The sequence below is a fragment of the Lagopus muta genome, chromosome 2, assembly GCF_023343835.1.
Source record: "Lagopus muta isolate bLagMut1 chromosome 2, bLagMut1 primary, whole genome shotgun sequence".
Lineage (NCBI taxonomy): Eukaryota > Metazoa > Chordata > Aves > Galliformes > Phasianidae > Lagopus > Lagopus muta.
Genome location: NC_064434.1, coordinates 52,923,054 through 52,937,047, shown reverse-complemented (window position 1 = coordinate 52,937,047; position 13,994 = coordinate 52,923,054). Strand labels below are relative to the sequence as shown.

The window sequence follows — 13,994 nt, the reverse complement described above, 5'->3', positions numbered from 1 at the left end:
ATATTTGCATTAGTAAATTCATCCTGTGATCCTTATAACATTTTCATTTATCTGGATAGATGTAATGCATTTGCACTAAAAAGCTAACTTTTTTTTTTTTTTTTTTTTTTTTTTTTTTTTTTTTTTTTTTTAGAATGCATGCAACTATTTTATACTCCAGGCAGTCTCATCTGCAGAGTAGAATCATGGAATCATTAAGACTGGAAAAGACTAGAAAAGAAATTCTTCCTAATATCCAGTAAGCCAGATGTAAATTCCTGTTCCAGAAACACATCTGTGTTTATTTCTTTGTAGATCTAATGGAAAATTATATTTGATGTGACCCTATGATCGGTACCACTGTCTCTCTATTTACAGGCAAAGTTAACGTAAATCTGAAAAAGTGAAAATACCTGATTCAGATGGATACATAATACTGTTGCTATCTAACATTTCCCTTGTTGATTTTCCTACTGCCTGGTAAAGTTCATATGCTTACAAAAAGAGTTCAGTGATTGACTCATGATACTGCTGCCACGGTTTAATAAAGAACTGAATTGAACTTTTTCACAATTACATTGTAGCAGGAAGCGGTGAGTATTTTTCCTCCCATTAAATTACAATGGAAAGGCATCAACCTATTGGAAATCTCAGCTTCCACTCAGTAATTCTGAATTAATTACCAGTATCGTTGGCTCCAGCTCAGCAAACCATGCCTGTTGAGCAAGACATTGAAATCAGATAGTCTTCAATTTAATTATGAGGTTAAGCCCTCTTTCTCCTTTCTGTAGTTTTTAGCATATACTTCTTGTCACTCTGAATAGAGCCTTACTGATTTATACATATTTAAAGGTTTGCTCTGTTGTGAACTTGTTTCCTATTTAGCATCGAAATAGATAACATTAATTTTTATTTTAATTTGCAAAACCTTAGTCTGATTGACTTTTTTGCTCTTCTGCAGGCACCAGAGTTGATTGGTCGAGTGATGATCGAAAATGGTAGTGTTGAATTTCTCCACTTGGTGGCACTAAGAAATAACGCAACTGCCCTTGTAACGAGGCTGTGAAACGTGGCCAGGTGGTTGGGGATAACTGAGCACAGTGACCCTGGGAAAGGAAGACATCAAGTGAGCAGAAATCCCATCACTGTTTTGCTTATCAGAAGTGTTATAAGTTTTCAGCAGGGAGCACACCAGTTGGGATATTATCTCTGCTCCAGGACATGCAGAGCAAATCTCTTTCCGTGTTGTTGAGTCTGATGACAGATGTTTTGCACTTCTCTTACATTTGCTACTTGCTTCAGAGTGAGGTGTACCTAGGAGCAATTTTGCTGGAGTCTGGGAGGAGGGAGCCACAAAGCCCTCATCTCCAATGCTTCATTTCAGGCACCATTGGAGAGTTTCTCTTGGACAAGGAGATTTGCATGAATCTCCCTGGGGAGCCCCTCAGTGTAAATATTATTGCCTGCTTGGGAGAAGAGATGCAGTAGAGCCATGTAAGGAATAAACTTGCTCTGAGGGGATGGCTTTACTGACTTACAACCACTGCTAGCACAGAAAATGAACAAACTGGACCTAGCATTTATCCAGGTTCTTTTGCTTCTTGGTTAATAATACCCAGTAAAGGTCAAGTACATATGAACGGATTTCATTTGTGGTTACATTCGTGCTCTCTGGTGCAGCTCCTGCTGTGGACCTGCACTGAAATACTGTTTTTTTCTCTCCTTTTGCACAAGCTTTTTCTGGCTAGGGTTTATTCAGAACTGAACGCTGTTTTTCTGCCTGTATTTTTTTTCCCTTATCAGTTCTTTCCGTAGTGTGTCTATGAGTCCCATTAAATCCCCTTTCAGAACAAACATACAAAAAATGATAATAATTAGCCTCTGCCTTTGAAACAAGGAGAAGTTTTCAGAGCTAAAAAGGCTCTTCTGACAAAAAGGGAACAGACATTTGAAAAACAGTGCTCTTGTATATTTTCCCTGTATTTCCAGGACTAAGGCTATGCCTGTGCTAGCAAGCAGTATGGTTGAGTAGGAGTGAATCTGCAGCAGCAAAGCAGCCAGTGCTGAGGACTCAGTGTGCACCTATCTATATTTTTTAGGAAGTGATCTCAGGCTTGTGTCTGCCTTGGGTAAGAGGGGCAGCGGAGGCTGGATCACCACTGGAAGAAGATGCTCCAGCAATGTGAGCAGGAGAATGGTGTATGCAGAGCACTGGAACATCCTCTACAGGTACGGGCTCCTGAGCTTCTGTTCAAGCTCTATGTTGTGCCTCTCTGGCTGTGAGAAAAGCAATGGAATTGTGAATTGCTGCTATCAGAATATGTGAAGATAATGAAGTGGGCTGGACAGGAAGTTTATTACTGATAGCAATTATTCTTCATCAACGATTTAAACATATCTGTGGTGGCTGGAAGGCAGCATAACAATATAAATCAGTGTCTTGCTGAGTTAATATTTCCTGTCCAGGACGACTGTGCTCACAAAAAGCACCACAAGCTCTGCTGGCAATACCACAGTGGGAGGCAGGTTTTTGTATTTTGGATGTTCTGTCTAGAAATTGGAAGAGACAGAGTTGGGATTGCAGCATTGGCAGAGTGGAAGGACAAAACAGATATCCTATGGAGTTTACTTTGGAGCAAACAGAGATGATTAAAAATATCCCAAACCAACATGGATGTGAGAAAAAAGTGGTAGCAGAGTGAGAAGACTGACTGTAAGGTAAACCACAGAAATCAGTTTCTGCCATCCTGAGCTTGACAGTTGTGGGAATTTCCACCTTTATGGATATGTGCATGGTCATACTTGCACAACATAGACATGATCCAAAAACAGTGATTATAAACGCCCCAAGTAGAGACTCAAATGAGTCTCTACAGAAGCAGCCATTATCACTTGGTTATTACAACACCTGGCAAGCTGGAACTGAGCCTGCAGCAACTTTTAATTTTTGCAATATGTATGTTTGATGCTAAATAAAAACAATCAGATCAATATTATTCTGCTAACAAGCAATAATTGAGTGAAAAACATTCTTGCAAGAGCTCTTCATTCTTTATGAGATTTAGTATAGTTAATGCTTATTACTCTATTCATTTGTGGGCTTTCCATAACCCACTGTAATTAACAATATCCGTAATATGTATTTTGTCAGAAAGGCAGCTGGAATATAGTCATGAATGTCTGACTCCTATGTTGATTTCTGGACTCTCAGTGTGTGGTTCCTAAAGATTATCAGAAGCTCATTTTTTGAGTTTTATGACAATATCACTGAGGCTATATTGCTGTCAGCAGCAAACACCAGCTAAGAAAAAATGACCTTTAAGAAAAGACCTTTAAGACATTGCTTAATGCATGCTGCTGACACTTTGAAAAGTAGCCAACATGTTGCAAAAATGGCCTTTGAAAACAAAACCTTGAGAAAAATATCCATTATAATCTCTCACTCAGCAAAAGCAAAATTGCTGAAATGTATTCCTCTACCATGCTCATGAAGTAGCAGGTTTACTTGGTCATAAACAATAGCTGAGGCAATCACTTTGCCTAACACCATGTTAATAGCACAAACTGTCTCTAATAGTCAAAGGCAGTGAAACAGCAGGAGGGCTGACTTAAGACTGCATATTCCTTTTTAAAGCACAGAGCCATTAAAGGCAATGGTTATTTGGCAATATCCTCAGCGCAAAAAGAGAAAACAAAATAATTTGAAAACTTTCTAACATTTGATGCTCACTGAGCATGAAATTTTATCTCGCGTATTTGGCCTGTGACTTTCACTGGTGACATGCTTCTTGTTTACATTTGATTTAAATCTCATTTTTTGGGGGAAATTGTATGTGTGAATTCTCTTTGTGTAAACATTTCAAACATTTTCATATGTCAGAGGGGTTCATATCATTGTGCGATCATACAAAAATTAGAAGTTGACCACCAAAAAAGATGTTTGCTATATGAATTCTCTTCCTCTTTTTTTGTTAATAGTGATGGAAATGGGCTCCTAAAATTTTCAAGAAATTAAAATTACAAATTATACCCAATCTCCTTTAGTGCAAATCTAGCATGATCATTAATCAATGTGAGAAACTGAGGGTGGTCACTCTTGCACTTGTACAAATAAGAGATGTGAGCAGGCACAGACCTTCTTTATAATGAGAGCCAGAAATGATGGAGTAGTCTGTAGACAGAATTACTATAGAGAACACATTAACATAAGATTTTTTTTTTTCCAGATAATTAATAACCATGTAAAGGTTAATGCTAAAATCAACTCTTGGAAAATGCCATAGGTAATTGTTGTGAACTTACCGACATTAATTATACCTCATATAATTCTCTACAGAGCATCCAAATAACAGGTGAAAAACTAGGAACTTAACATCCTAAATCTCTGCCAAAAGCTCTATCACAATGGCACTGGTTCCAAATGCAACAGAATCTTCGATACTTCAGGAGTGAAATGTGTCAATATTTTAAAACAGTCACTAATACAAGCAAGTAGAGGTCACTAAGTCTAAACTCCATTCTACCAAAGCTTGATGAAACCATAATAATATAAAGAACATATTTATGCAGTGGCATAGAAGATTAGTAAAATAAATTTGAGAGTTTCAGATGAGTACATGTTGCATGAGTAGTTAATGCTCTTGGAGAGGGAGCAAATACAGATATGATAACATTTTTAACTATAGAAAATCTGAGTAATCAAAACTAAAATTGGTTGCAAACTGTCTCAGAATTGCCATGCAAGAATAAAAGACTGGGTTAAAAAAAAGACAGATGAAACTTAAAGGGATAAGACAGAGGGAGTGAATGATGCATTCATGATGACAGACCTTGTTAGCCATTGCCAATCAAAAAAGAAATCTTGTCATCATTGTGGGAGCTTCTGAAAACATGATCCCATTATTCAGAATTAGCCAAAAGAACAAAGTCCTAGAATCATTAGCAAAAAAAGAAAAAGGCAGAAATAGGAAATCCCTCTAAGCCAGTATAGAAATCTCATACATTTCTTGTATCTTGAGTGTCGTATACAATTTTTGCTGCTTTCCTTTCTGAGAAGATGGAGGAAAAGCGTAAAGAAGGAGAAGGTGAATAGAGTTATGGAATTTCTTCAGCAGATGCTGCAGATTGCATGTTTTCATCGGAGAGAAGAAGACTGAGAGGGAATAAGTCTTAGATTTATAAAATCAAGATTAGTATGAAGAATGTGAGCAGGAAAGTATGCGCTGTTCTTTGCAGCACAAAGGACATTAAATTAAACAGTTTGGAAGACAATTTAGAAAAAAGAGGTTGAAGCATTTTCCAGGCAGTGTTAGTAAACTGCTGACAGGAGGCTTTGAAAGCCAAGAGGTTAAGTGAGTTCAGGAAAATGATTAGTTTAATTGATGGAATAAGATTTGTTAGACACTTAAATACAATATAGTCATGATAGAGTCTTCAATTTAGGAAGTCCCTGAACAAGGGCTAACTACAGGCTAGATGATGTGGATATATTACCACATATTCACCCTTCCCTTGTAATCCCTTGTTTTATAATGTGCTACTCCCCTCAGAATCTTCCCTTTGACAGTAGGCTACAAACAGACCTCCCAGTGAAACTCATATGGTACTTGCTGCTTTTTTTTGTTGTTGTTGTTTAACTGAGAGTAGCCAGTAATTCAGACTTCTATTTATTTGTCTCAGTAGCTTTCTTTAGGTTGCACTTATGTGGTCATTTCCATTTCCATTGTCATTCATTTCCATAAGACTGAGTAGCTGTAATATTTTTGTAATATTATACATATATTTGATAAGAGCACCCAAGAGAATCTTTCTGTTGCTTTAGGACAAGGCTGAACTCATCCATATTTTTATTCTTATCACTTTTTCTAGTACATTAACATATTGGCATAGCTTTATCTGAAGATACACAGCAAGGTAGATTTCATCTTTGAGTCTAAAATCCATTGAGAAACCTGCCTTTTGGGCAACTAGAAAATTTAGCATTTGCCTTCCATCCTTCGAAGGTTTTTTGTCTGCAACATCTGAAGACAACATTCATGTCCCGCAGTTTCTACATTTACGTTCCATGCAGTTCAAATCAAGCTACTTATTAGTGCTTTGTACTGTGCTAAATGTTAGGATGCAACTATCAGCATAGTAAATACAGTTATCTGCGTGTATGCATTTATCATACTGATGGATCATTACAACTGAAATGTGAACCTTTATTTTTAGGCATTACTGAATCCAACATTTCTTTGCATTTCGGTCTTTGGTTTATGATGGAAAAGAACTAAATTCAGTCAGCACATGCAAGGAGCACTGATCCTTGGCTCCCAGCTTTTAGCAAAATGGATGAAATTAATGAATGAATCCAAATAATCCAAAATCGTACAAAATTAGGCAAGGGGATTTGAAGCCTTGCCTTGATTCTCCTGTCTCATCTGTTATCTGAATGTAATATTTTTTGTCACCATACTTCACTGTACATTTTCAGTCTTCAGAAAAAAGGCAACCATGCTCTATCTTCTCAGTCTTTGTAAATGAAGAGTCAATAAAAATTCTTCAGAGACCTGATGCTCTTAAACCACTTCAGAAAGGAGCAGCCACATTTTTACTGTTACCATTGCATTATCAACTCTTGCTTTTCCTTGGTCTTATTTCCTTCACCAGCTCCAGAGCTATCTAAAGAGTGCATTATTACTACAAAACTTCCCATATAGACCCACCCCTGCAGTTTGTCTAGGCAGGGGACCAAAAAGAAAAATCCTGTATCCCTTCAAAATATGAAGCTCTTATGTGAAATACAGGACAGAGATCAAAGTTGGAGTCCTGTACTAAAAGATCTATGTATCTCAATGTACCTAGAGAAAAAAATGAAAACACTGGCATGAGATAATTTTTGGCACTCAGTTTTTTCTGTTTTGTAAGGGGCTCAGAGCAAATAATGAGAGTTTATAGGTTATGGACACTTTCCAACACTATGAGAGAGTCCATTTGGTTCCCCCTCAACCCTAACAGTTCAGAGATCAAAACCTGCAAGATAATTTCCTACTGAAGTTGATAGGAATTTTGCCAAGTTATTGCCTCGATTGAAATGATGTGTGTGACAGGGTTGTGGAGACGCAGTCTGAGGATATTTAGGCATGGCAGATACTCATTATGATCTCAGAAATATTTCATAATAAAATGTTATAAATTAGAGACAATTATATTTTCTACTAAACCATTTCAAAAATAAAACCCGTCAAAAATTTTATCTATAAAGCTGCCTTTCCACTCCTTGTCCTTCAAATGAATCTGTCAAGTATTTGTTCCTCAGTTTGCAAATGTTTTAGGCTGACTTTTTTTCCTCCTTTTCATCTCCTGTTGGACACATTTATTTAATGCAAATTCTGTGAATGAGGCTTTTCACTTAAAAGCCATGCTCATGCTAATCTGCATCTCCTATGTGTAAGGAGACAGTTTTGCCTCATATTTATTCTGAAATCTGCTTGAAAGCTGGAGTTTTTCTGAATCTTATTGTTGGAGACAGCTATCTTGCTGGATGGTGACATTGCCTGTGACACAAGTAGATAAAGAGCCTCACTGTAAGATAAAGTTGCCATTCTGCTTTATAATGATTTAACTCCCATGGCAAAACACGACCATGTGATTTACAAGCTGCTGTGTAAAACACTGTGGGGCTTTTTCCACTGGGCTCCACCACTCGTTCCAGTGGATCTATGGATGCAAGACGAGCACTGCTATGCATCAGTCCTTCAGACGTCTCCACTAGCTGAGATGAAAAAGTCATACATCATGGGAAAATAATCAGAATATTCAGTTAATGGCATGCTAATCCTTCCCTGCAGAGCATATCTTTAGCTCCTTTCTTTGCACGAGTTTTAGGACAGGAAATTAATGCTGTTGTCCATAGATAGTAAATATGCTACAAGGGTCTGTAATGGTTAGAAAGGCTACCTTGAGGAAGAGAACTGAAATGTAAAATACACAGAACTCCCTCATTTTAAATAGAGTGAAGTAGTGTTTACTCTCATGAGGAAATTGTGAATGCTGGAGGTTTATATTATGTAATGAGGAAAAGCTTAATAGGAACCACTTGTCAGAAGCTGAAGTTATACTGATATTTCAGTGCCTCTCAGGTAGAGACTGAGATAAAACTGATTATGAGGACTGGCAAAATGATGATTGAGTGAAATGTAATGAGATTTGATGCCCAGGTGATCAGAGTAATTAATAAAATGGTTTCTCCTGATTTCTCTTTTGCTGTGAGAATGTGCAGACTATTGCTCTGGCCACTTGTAGCAGGGTATCGGCATCTGGCTGCTGAAAATTAATATATCTGGTTAATAATTGTGGTTTGTTCTTTTCTTTTTTTTAAGACAGTTAATTGTTAGTTTCTGAAGTCTACATGTAGAAATTCCAAATAAGCCAAGGAAATTTAGATTTAAATATTCTCTAAGTATTAATTACATAATTAATAGAAACTGGTCTAAGCTATAAGTTCTGAAAATTTTGAAACTTCCAAATTCATGTAAGCAGATACCTTTGATAACAACAGATACCATGAAAAAGACAATTTTTTCCACAGATTTTCCTCCCTATGAGAATTTCTCCTTTTTTTTTTCCTGTTTTCAGCCTTAGATATATGTTTTCTGGATACCGATCGTTGCTGAATAATCTGAAAGATTTTGGTATTTATTTTCAATACAATGGAGTTGCAGGGCTCTATTGATAATCATGATACCAAAAAGGAATGTACCTTCTTAGACTGGAAATCTCAACAAAGAAACAGAAACAAGTACAGAGTCTGCTTCATATTTCACCCAAAAGTGGATATCTCAAGTAGACACAGCTAGTAGTGATGTTGGAAACATTCAGTGTCTTGCTTTGTTTTTAAGTAAATAATCAGTTATCTTACCTGAAGAATGAAGATTGGAGCTAAAGATCCTTAGTAATGAGCACAGCATAAATCACATGTATTGATATTGCATTCTGTTTAGAAAATGCCATGCATACAGAAGAGTGATGCTGTTGCTATTCTTTTTCTGAGAAGCAAGAGAGCACATTAGTTTAGTATAAAATATATACTTAAATTTAAGCACCTTCATCTAAAATTTTACCTAATTCTTTAAGGAATGTAAATGATCACTGCGTCATTCTGAAAGGAAACTATTCGCATAATGTTCTACAAGGGAAATTTACAGAAATTATGAACTGGAAATGATATCACTGAATCAACTTCATTGTATTTATGAAAATTTCAAATGAGAAATAGTGTTTTTACCTTCATCAACCACTATGAAATTTCTATAGAAAAGATCATTAAAGCTTGGAGGAAGAAGCTAAAACTGTCTTCCAAGTGCAGGAGTACCTTCCTATTCTATTGTTATCAATATAGATATATTCAGCTGACTTTCCTCTAGGATGTATTCATGAAAATTTAGTTTGTGTATATCTTAGAAAAGTCAGCCTTTTGTAAGGAATTCAGAACATCATGTCCTGAGACTAAGTAATGCAAAACTATTGACAGGGTATTTCCTTAACTCCAGTGGCACTTTCTTAAATTATAGGTAAAAGTGGAACATGAATAGAAGTAATATAATTATAGTTGATCTTATACTTGAATAAAAAAAAAAAAAAGAGAGAGAAGAAGAAACTACTTACAAAGAACTTTGAGAAAAACAAGGAATTCAATTCTCTGTATTAGCATGAAGATACAGGTTTCTTATGGAACACTCCATTCTGCAATAACCTGCCATTTATTCACATGAATGTAAAATATCCATCTCCTTCCCTCTTGCTGCAATGCAATAGACTTCAGACAGCGTCTGCTAGAAAGAGAAGGTTTAGCTGATGCCCCGAAACAGAATAGCCTTGCAAGTCTTAAACAGGACTTCATGGGGAACCAAAAGGAGTCTGAGCCAAAAACTTTGTAGTTGGCTCAATTTATCCATGAAAACATTGGGTCAGTGATCAATCGCTACCCAAATAATTAATAAAATATTAGGAATTTTTGGAAAAAAAAAATAGGAAAGAAAAAAATATAATTCTGCCATTGCATAAATTCACAGTTCTATCGTGAATAACGTAGGCAGCTCTAGACTTCTCATCTCTGAAAAGATATGGAAGTACTCGACACATTTTTGAAAAAAGCAGTAACCATGATCAGAGGAAGCAAACATTTTCCATAGTAGAAATAATAGAGTTGTTCAGGAAGAGAAGGGTTACCAATTTGAGGAGGTCATGTCAGAGGTCTATATAATTATGACAGGCATGAAGAATAAAGATAGAGATGAATTGAGGCCATGAAACGTGCAGCTTCCAAACAACAATGAAAAAAGAGCTTTCATACGCAACAGTTAGCTCTACCAATGGATGTGTGGACAAGAAAGCTATAAGGCATCTCAGGCAGTCTGGATTGCAGCACCCAGAGAAATAAAGTACAAAAGGTTCGGGGAAACCCTAATCTGAAAAAGGCCAGAGCGTGAGGGATGATTAATCACAGGGTTTTTGATTACAGGCAAAAATTATCTCCAATGACCTAGGATAATCGCTACTTTTCCACCAGCATGTGTGGACAATGCTGAAGTGCCACAGCGTTTCTAAAGACAAAACGGTGATGATCAGTTTTTCTATTATTTAAGTAATTTCGCCTCTTAGAGCAAAGGAGTCTGCAAGAGCCCTAAGGGCTGGTGTGTCTGCTATATATTTGGACTTCTGAAAATTTAATCAACGTAATCTAATCCCTATGATCTGTTACAACAGAGACACTTAATTTATTTTTACTTTGGCCCCCAGTGCTCAGACAATTTTCTTTCTTGGAAACACTCTCATAATTGTGTTTGATCCCTTTGTCTGAGGCAACCGAATGTACTGAGGGGAAAAATATGTGGAAATCACTGATGCTGCCAATTACAAAAGTGATTATTGAACTGAAGGTAAGTCTCTTCTGCAAGGGGAAAAAATAGAGAAAAATTGTGATGAGCCACAAGAAAGAACAGTGTCATATGTTGTAGTAATACCCATACAAGTTTTCTTCATGAAATTTTCTAGTGTATTGCCTTTTTTCATCCTTGAAATAATCTTTGAGATGTAAGAGAGACTATACGTTCTGTGATTCCTTCTGAAGGATACCACAATAAGAATGATCACATTTCTCTTGATTACAGTAAAATGTTTATCTGTCATTCTTCTCTTGATCACAGTAGTATGTTTATCTGTCGTTCATTCCCTAAATATCAATTTTCAGTTAAAAGAAATCAAAATTAAATAAAAACTACTATGGTGCATTGCAACGGGCCAATCCGTAGAAGACCCGTGCAATGAAGAGGTATGGAGAGTAGATCCCTCAGAGAAACCAAGAAGGAGCAGTGAAAACAGACATACTATATTGTGGCAATTATGTGTGCTGTTTAGGGGAAAGGCACCTGGATACCAAGGATGAAAGAAAAACTTCAATTGCCAGATTCATGGTCACACAATGATAACTGTTTCACAGCTGGCTAAATGCTATCCTACAGTCTAATCTAAAGTAATCAGTCTTTTCATCCATTTGAACAAACCTTGGATCAAGCCTTTAACCTGCTCTCTCAGGAGAAAAAGCTGATATACTTTTATATATATATTATTGTTAAAAAACAGGGAAACTACTGAAGTGTTCATTATATACAAAAAGGATGGGCAAACTCTTTTGCACGTTACATTTACAAATTGAAAACTGACAGGAAAACCCAGTGGTGATCTTGGATATTTAGCAGAAACTTAAAACTGCCACTGACTAACACCTTTTTTTTACTGTGAGTAACCACTATAGATCATAGGAAAAGAAATACATTTGCCATAAATTTATAGCACCAATTTGTTGTCATGAGTGTTATGCAGTGAGAAATGAGGTTTGCATGAAACTGAAATTTATAGGCTTTATAGGGGAAGAAAAAAAGCTCTGTTACTTGTCACCTCGGATCTAACTTTAGCGCACAGCACATTTTCAGTGACAGCTTGTAATGCAGATCAGATAATATGCTCAATGTCATAGAAACGATTCAAGGTGTCAAAACAAAGCATGATTATTAAAACAAACCAGAGCGAGGAAAAAAAATGTAATAGAACAAGAAATGAGCATACCTACAAAAAGTTATTTTGGTCTACGTCTTTTCTGAGAGCTACAGTAAAATGGTAGCACTTAGCACGTAAGTTTCTTTTTTAGCACTGAGCTCTGTTTGTAACATAGAAAGGTCTTTGAACACACTCATACCTAAAAAACGTTTGGGATGAAACAGTCTCAGGTATTTCCTAATCTGTATTTTGGACTTTCTTTGAGTTACATATATTCTCCTTTATAGGATAGGTCTTTGTGATTGCATGAGAACTGCTGAGTCACGGCCTGACCCTCTGATTGATCACCTGAGGTGAGCAGTGAGTCAGGCACAGGATCACAGGTGAAGGCAATTCACCTGTGCTGCTGGAAGGGGTGCAGCCTGGTTCCACCCCTCCTAGACCCATTTAAGAGCTGACTACCAGTAGGAAAGGGGCTCTTCTGGAGATCCCATCTTTGGAGTTTTGTGGTGAACCCAGGGTACAGGTAAGCTTTCTATCTATTCTCTTTTTGTTATTATAATCTGCTTTGCCAAACTCTCTTGCTGTGCTTGCCTGGACATCAGCCTGTATTCACCCAAAAAATCAGCTGGTGTGGAAAAGTAACACCCAGATTATTTCTTGCAATGGAGCCTGGAGGAGCCTGGAGCATTGACAGACTGAGAAAGCATGAAATAAGGCTAAGTATTGACATCTGATTAGTTAAGACAATTTGTATCAGTTGATATAATAGCACTCTTCTTCAAATTAGTAAAATCATACTGATTTAAGACTATCTGGGCTGGCCTACATCTGAAATTCTTCCATGTTTTACATATTCTGGTGAAAAAATGAGATGACCTCATTCAGGTAGATGATCTGTTTCTCATATCTATATGAAAGAAATATCAAATGTCTACTTAAGTGTGCAAATGTTACCGTATAGAAGAAAAAGTATGCTTGAGCAGTCTGCAGAATGGTAATGTTCTCTGCTTCCCTGGAAATAAATGCTATCTGCTATTCTAATATTGAGTTTGTTTGGTTTTTTTTTTTTTTTTTTTTTTTTTTTTTTCATTCTTCGTCATGTTTAGTCAAGCCCCTCCAAACTAGCTATCAGCTATTCTAACAAAGGCTGAAACAGGAACAGAAGGTGAGTAAAACATGTATTCAGCATAGCCTATTCACAAGACTCCCCCAAGTGATCTGTTTTAGCAGTTCTCTTTGCCCCTTGTTGAGCTGCATCACTGATGGTGGTGCAGATTCAAGCTAAGATTTTAAGAGACATTCCAGTGATTTAGTCTCAGTTATTATTATAAAAGTGTCTTGTTCAGGTGCTAGTTAGGTTTGCACAATTTTGGCACCATTCTGGGCTTCTTATTTGTGCTTCCTCAATCCATGCTCTTCCAATCCTGCCAGAGACTGTACGCATCTTGGAGATACGAGAAAGGAGGATAAATTCCCCCTCACCTTTCCCTTTGCCGTGTAGGACTTGCTGCAGAACTCTGGTTATCTGCATTTTGGACAGCATCAAAGTGCATTTGCATCTAATACCACTTTGACTGAAAGCATGAAAATTTGTTCCTACAAATTAGCCTGGTGAAAATGTCTGTTTTTTGTTTTTAGAGCTGATGTGTAAAACTACAGATGATTATGTCAATCTTCACATAGTACAAATCTCTTAGGGAATTAAGAAGTTAATGGTTTTTTTGGCTTGTTTACTTTTGAGGTGAATGGGAATTTTGCCAATAGGCTACGATTAGTGTAGATTGAAAGCTTTTTTTTTTTTTTTTTTTTGTGGAATCAGGCAACTGCCTGCTGACCTTGACTTTGCCTACTTCACCTCCTGACTCCAGTGTAAACACTTCTCAATTTATCTCGCACAATAAAAATAAATAAATATAAAAACAGCTGAAAGCCTAGCTTCCTCAGAGAGGAAAATGTTTTTAGTAGTATGTTTC

At 36.8% G+C, this 13,994-nt stretch overlaps 1 long non-coding RNA gene across 19 annotated transcripts in view; it reads left to right on the top strand.

Moving 5' to 3' along the window:
• LOC125690124 (uncharacterized) overlaps window positions 1-13,994 on the top strand; it is a 76,922-nt gene that overhangs the window by 36,177 nt on the left and 26,751 nt on the right. For 18 of the 19 annotated variants that reach the window (XR_007375517.1, XR_007375524.1, XR_007375511.1 and 15 more), the window contains 5 exons: window positions 134-238; window positions 358-572; window positions 941-1,105; window positions 2,079-12,544; window positions 13,128-13,186. This is a non-coding gene — a long non-coding RNA (uncharacterized LOC125690124). The remainder of the gene's footprint in view (window positions 1-133; window positions 239-357; window positions 573-940; window positions 1,106-2,078; window positions 12,545-13,127; window positions 13,187-13,994) is intronic. The other variant, XR_007375522.1, reaches the window with a different exon arrangement.